Genomic DNA, 6,338 nt, shown 5'->3' with positions numbered 1-6,338 from the left:
ATGGTGGTGATGGTGGTGGTGGTCATGGTGGTCATGGTGGTAGTGGCCATGGTGGTGATGGTGGTGGTGGTTATGGTGGTGATTATGGTGGTAGTGGCCATGATGGTGATGGTGGTGGTGGTGGTGATGGTGGTGATTATGCTGGTGGTAGTAGTGATGGTGATGCTCATGATGGTGATTATAGTGGTGGTCGTGGCAATAGTGGTAATCATGATGGTGATCATGGTCATGGTGGTGCTTGTGGTGGTGGTCACGATGGTGACTACGGTAGTGGTGGAGATTACATTGGTGATGGTCCAAGTGGTGATTTGGTGGTAATAGTGGCAATGGCGGTGATCTTGCTGGTGATTATAGTAGTGGTAATGGTGGTGGTTGTCCCACTGCCTGTGGAATAATGTTATCAATGGTGGCGATGGTCTCAAAGGTGGTAATCCTGGTTCGGTGGTTGTGATGGTGATATCTTGGGGTGGAGGTGATAGCAGCAGGGATGGTAGTGATGACTATGATGATAGTGGTGGTGATTTGGGCGGTGGCTCTGTGGTGAGGCAGCAGTGATGACAGTGACCGTTGAGATCATGGTGACATTGGTGGCGATAATGGTGGTGGTGGTGCTGATGGTGAGGCCAACAGTGATGGTTGTGATGACCGTGGTGATGATGGTGGTGACAGCAGCTGTGGTCGTCCTGATTTCAGTGCTGGTGACCATGGTGGTCGCACTGTACCTGTGGAGGAGACTGGTGGTGTTGCTAGTAGCAGGGGCTCATGATTCTGATGCTGACCAGTGGTGTTCCTGGTGGTGGCCACCAGAATCAAACCAAGAGGGCTACTTCCCCCAGTGTGGCTCCAGGTAGGAAGGTAGGAGGTCCTAATCATGCTCCGAAGGACCATGACTGTTACAAGGTTCCAAATGTCCAGTGTGAGAATCCAGGTAAGGACAGAAATAGGAGAAGAGACAAAGGGGCCTGGGCCAGGAGGACTGAGTGCTGGACAAAGTTGGGACCAGTGGGCCTGGGGGCTCATATCCAAATCAGGCCACAGAGGACTTGAGGGAGTTGTCCTTCCTCTGTCTCATGCTGGCATAGGTGCTGGTGTCCCTGTGACCAAAAGACCCACACAGGCTTCAATTCTGAGTGGACATGACAGTGTGAGTCCTGGTGTAACCAGGGTCTGACTGAGGAACATGGGGTTTGGGGACTCCAATTCATCAGAGTAAAAACCCCAGTAAGAAGTCCTGAAACAAGTCCTGTGATTCACAGGTTAAAAAGAACTTTCTCCTTTCTTGCTCTTAAAACTCACTATAACCTTTGGAGTTAGGGTCATTACTCATTTTACAGATGAAGAGATTGTTTCACCTCCTCTTCTTACTTTGTAGCTCTGCTGGTCCTCTGGTTGGCTCAGTGGTCACCTTGCCCAGAGCATCCCTGAGCCCCAGGTGGTCACTTCCCTCTTCCAGGTACCCTAGCACAGCCACTCACCTGCCTTGCCTCACAAGGTGGCTGATGGAGAGCCCGCTGTGGTCAGGAGCCACGTTTTCCCCCAGCTCCAGGAGCCCGGCACAGAGGCCGACATGCAGTCCCTCTGGGGGCATTCAGGAAATGGTAGATCTATTGGTTTGTTGGGATTCCTAGCTGGCGCAGGGTGCCCAGCTGCCCCAGGGATTCCCATTCCACTGTTGCACAGGCATAGCTGAATCCCAAGGGAGAGACCAGAATGTGGGTGACCCTGGCTCAGCTGCTGGTTGCGGACTGGCAGAGGGAGATCTGGGGCCGGACACATAACAGCTCTGCAGTTCCTGAGGATTGAGAGCCTGGCTGCCTGTCCCAAGGGCTGGCTAGTTCTGGAGCCCTGTGCATTGAGCACGTGGCGAGCCCCTGGCTTGGCCATTCTCCAGGGGCTGGTGGCTCTCCAGGGCCTGTCTTGAATGGGTGAGTCAAGCTCAGGGGCCCTTGGGCTGTCTTTTGCCAGCAGGTGAGGCACAGGTGAGGGGAGGCACCCTCGGTGCTGCAGGAGGCTGGCACGCCCTCCGACGATGACAACACCTCGCAGTGCTGTGTGGCTAGATTGGAATTGTCCCTACTTTTCCACTTCTGGGTGACTCTGCTTAGAAGGATGGGTGGGAAAGCACCCTGTACCCTTTAGAAAGAGTTTCCTAAGTACACAAATTCACAGAATTATTATTATTATTATTATTATTATTATTATTATTATTGGTGATAATAATGAAATAAGGTCCCCCGAGTTTTGCACTGTGCTGTAGACTCATGAAGAGCAAAACGTCATCGCCTGTTGTCATGTCCGAGCCCCTGGAACAACCCTGAAGGCCGATGGGACAATAATAGTAGTTCCAAGCCTGCATCTCTGCCGCATGCCAGGCTCTGTGCCAAGCCCTTGATCCTACAGAGCCAGCAAGCTCTGTCACCCTGAGAGATTGTCCATGCCACTTCCCAGTCTTGGCCCACTACAGAAGTCTGAGTCCCTCCTGGAGAGCCCAGCAGCACAGGGATGGGGATACCCTCTGTGGTCCTGATGCAGAAACTGAGGCTCCGGGAACAGATCAGAGTTGCAGCTCCACTCCAACGGGCTCCCCACCCCACCAAGGGATCCTTGGACTGAATGATTGTTGAGTGAACTTTAGCTTGGTCCCCTTAACACTATCTCTGGCCATTCTAACTTGCCTATCTTTTCCAGGGGCTGGAGACATGGGACACAGGGGACCTAAATTGGCAATGTCTTCATGGTGGTTATAGCTCCTAGGGAGGTTACAGACAGGAGACAGCGAGGAAGGGAAACCAGGGAGCAACAAGGTCCATGAGGGCAGTAAGAGCAGGTGAGTCACAGGGACTAGGGCTGCTATGGAGGGTGGAGGCAGAGAAAGTGGTAGAAGAGACAGCTGAGGGACTAGACCAGAGCCAGGGCTCTGTCCACAGGCAGCAGCAGCCTCTGATTCCAATAATCTGGGAGCCTAGGCATGGTGGCACACACCTGTAATCCCAGCACTTCAGGAGGCTGAGACAGGAGCATACCATGTGTAAGTTCTGCATGAGCAACTTAGTGAAAGCCTTTTTCAAAATTAAAAAAAAAAAAAAGAGGGCTAAGGTGTAGCTCAATGCGAAGGCCCTAAGTTTAACCTTCAGTTTTGAAACAAACAAAACTGACCACTTGGGGTCACTTATCTGGAAGTGGCAACTGTAAGACTTGAACTTGGAACCTTGGCTCCTGCCCCTTTCCAATGGCTGGCTGCTAGCAGGTGAGTGAACCGGCTAGGGCAGAGGCTTAGTGACTCTGGTGTCCCTTTGCCTTCCTCATATTGTGGCCTGGAGACTCAGTACAGGCCACTGGAGGGCTCACCTTGATGTTCTCCTCTTTTAGGATCATTAAACAGGCAGATGGTACAGCCCTCCCAGGGCTTCAAAAGAGACAGTGACACAGCTGAGACTGAGCCTGGGGCTCGGGAGGCCTAGAGCAGCACTCCCTCCTTCCACTGTCTGCTGCTTGATGTTGAATGGCAGAAGGCCGCTGTCCTCTTGGCCCAGTTGAGAAGACCCAAGACCTTGGGGCTGGAGAAATAACTCCGTGGTCTAAGTGCCTGCACGGCAAATGCAAGGACCCAGGTTCAGTCCTGGGTACCACACGCCGCACTGCCAAGCAGGCCGCTGAAACTGGGCCTGGTGGTGTATGCCTGTAATTCCAAAGCTGGGGAGGCTAAGACAGGAGAATCACTGTGAGTCCAAGTTGTGGAGCAAGACCCTGTACCAGATAAATAAATAAATAAACAAACAAAATTTTAAAAAATAAGGAAGATCCAAGACCTCTCAGGAAGGAGGCCATGGGTGGGGAGGGCGGTTCAGGTTGAGGCTTCTCAGAGCCAGCCCAGGGGCCATTCCAGGGCAAATGACAGCTTGTCACCTAGCATATGGTTGAGTCAGGCGCACCCTATGAGCCATCTCCATCAAAGCCACAACCGCTGCAGGACTCTCATTTCACCAGGGAGGAAACAGAGGCTCAGAGAGGACGAGGGGCTTCCTCAGGCACCACAGCAGGAGGGTGGCGGCTGAGCGGGTCGCCGAGTCTCTGCCTAGGGACTCGCTTGGTCAGTCAGCTACCCACACACTGTTTATTTCTCACTGATCACCCACTTTGCCCAGCAGGGTTTCAGGGCCAAGGACACAAATACTGTTTGTTGCTCTCTTTCTCAAAGAGCTCGGTCTGGTCAGGGCGACAGACTCCAGACCAATGGCAAACAAGCCTCCCGCTTTTTGTAAACACCGTGTAGCTCCTCCTCAGATCTTCTAGAGATTTAGACACAAAAGTCACCTTCTTGGCAAGATGCTCGCAGGACACTGTCCAGGCTCTAAGCGTCTCTCTTTCTTGCTTTTACAGTTTCCCTTCTTGGGGGCTGGGGAGAGAGTTCAGGGGCTTAAGCGCCTGCCTGGTAAACACAAGGTCCTGAATTCAGTCTCCAGTACTGCATGCTATACCAGTGCCAGTACCAGGTGTGGTGGTGCATGCCTGTAATCCTAGTGCTGGGGAGGCTGAAATCAGGAGGATCACTAGAGTCCAAACTGCGTAGCAAGACCCTGTATCCAAATAAAATAAAATAAAATAATAGATTTCCCCTCTTGGTACTTCTTATAACCTAACAGCCATCTATCTACTCAATTTATGTAAGTGATTATTTTCTATCTCTTCCACTAGATGGGACAGAGATGGGCAAACTATAGCCCATCACCTCTCACCCACCACCTGTTTGTATATGGCAGGTAAACTAAGAATGATTTTTACATTTTTAAATGGTTAAAAGTAATCAAAAGGAGAATAATGCTTTTTGTTTGTTTGTTTTTTACAGTACCAGGGATTGAACTCAGGACCCTGCACTTGCCAGGCAGGTGTTTATTCTCCTGAACTATCTCTCCGGTCCTTTTTATTTCATTTTATTTTATTGGTGGTGAGAATAATGTTTTGTCACCGATGAAAAGAATAAGGAATCCAAATTTCAATATCTGTAAAGAAAGTCTCCTTGGATGGCAGCCACACTCCTTATGTGCCTGCTGTCTGGCTGCTTTTGCGCTGCTGGTGGTGAAGGCTGGGTGTGGCACCCTTGCTGTTCCGTGCTGCCTGCTTCTCAGCATGCTGTAAATCACAGTGCTGTGGTTTTAACTCAACTTGCCTCTTGGTCTTGAAAGCCTCAACATTTACCATCTGGCTTTTCATAGGTGTCTGCAGAGCCCTACCCCAGAAAGGAAGCTCCCCTCTGCATCAGAGTGCAGACATCACAGGGCCGGTGCCTGGCATCTCCTTATTTACTGTTGTGTCCTTGCCGTCCAGCAGAGCGCTTGGTCTTCTGCTTCTAGGTATGACAGAATAACAAGGCTGGATTTACTCTTTCCCTTTTGAAGTACCAGAAAACAGGATAAAAATCTATGAATTGATGGTTTTCAGATACTGGATTGCTAAAAGAAGGAGAACCAAGGAGACGAGGCCTGTGATTGTCCCAGCTTGCCACCCTTGAAGAGCGTTACCAGACCGGAGCACAGGGAAGGGAGAAAGAAGGCCAAAATCAAGTCTGTTAGGCTCACTGAACTGAGGAGACAAAACTTGGAGTTCAGGGAGGCAGAGCGACCAAAATCTGTGGATTAAAGTGTTGATGGGAGGGCCGGCCAGATAGCTCAGCAGAGTGAAGTACCTACTTAGGCAGAGTAAAGTGGCCGGGGCTCGATCCCCACGGGCACACTGAGATGGCCACTGAGACTGGGCGTGGTGGTGCATGCCTGTAATCCCAGCACTCGGAAGGCTGAAGACAGGAGAATCACTACAAGCTGATCTACATAGTGAGACCCTGTAGACCCTGTCCTAAGTACATTAAAAAAATATTGATGAGGAGGGGGGCACACAGAGAAGATATACAGAAATCAGAAGATGGTTCGCTTTCATAGAAGCTTGAGTGGAAAGGCTTGGCACTACACGGGGCATCAGGCCAAGGCCTCAGCAGGTCATGGACTCTGTAGTGGGGCTGAATTCATCCTAGACCAAATGTTGTTAATGTTAACAACATGTACAAGCAAGGTTGGCAACAGCAAACCAATTCTAAATGACTGAGCTGTCTCACAAACCAAAGTCAGCAATATTTGAAAGAATACAACAAAATCCAGCACCTAACAACGTAAAATTTGGAAGTGTTGATGAAAAAAATATATAAATGAGTGGCAGAGGGTGAGAACTAGATTCCTCCTCCTAACCACGAAGTGAAGTAGAGAGTGAACTCTGTGAATTAGAGCTGGGGGTATGTGTGAACTCATTTTAGCTTCATGTGAATTCAGATGGATAGATACACACTATTC

General features: G+C 50.3%; 1 long non-coding RNA gene across 1 annotated transcript; it reads left to right on the top strand.

Moving 5' to 3' along the window:
* Window positions 1–2,698: 2,698 nt before the first annotated feature.
* Window positions 2,699–5,714, top strand: LOC111812112. The gene is made up of 3 exons (XR_002817704.1): window positions 2,699–2,827; window positions 4,696–4,760; window positions 5,440–5,714. It is a non-coding gene; the product is annotated as an uncharacterized LOC111812112 (long non-coding RNA).
* The last annotated feature ends 624 nt before the right edge of the window (window positions 5,715–6,338 follow it).

This window comes from Octodon degus, unplaced genomic scaffold, assembly GCF_000260255.1.
Source record: "Octodon degus isolate 3935 unplaced genomic scaffold, OctDeg1.0 scaffold00113, whole genome shotgun sequence".
Lineage (NCBI taxonomy): Eukaryota > Metazoa > Chordata > Mammalia > Rodentia > Octodontidae > Octodon > Octodon degus.
Note: the sequence above shows the minus strand (reverse complement) of the source record. Positions and strands in the feature narration are given on the sequence as shown.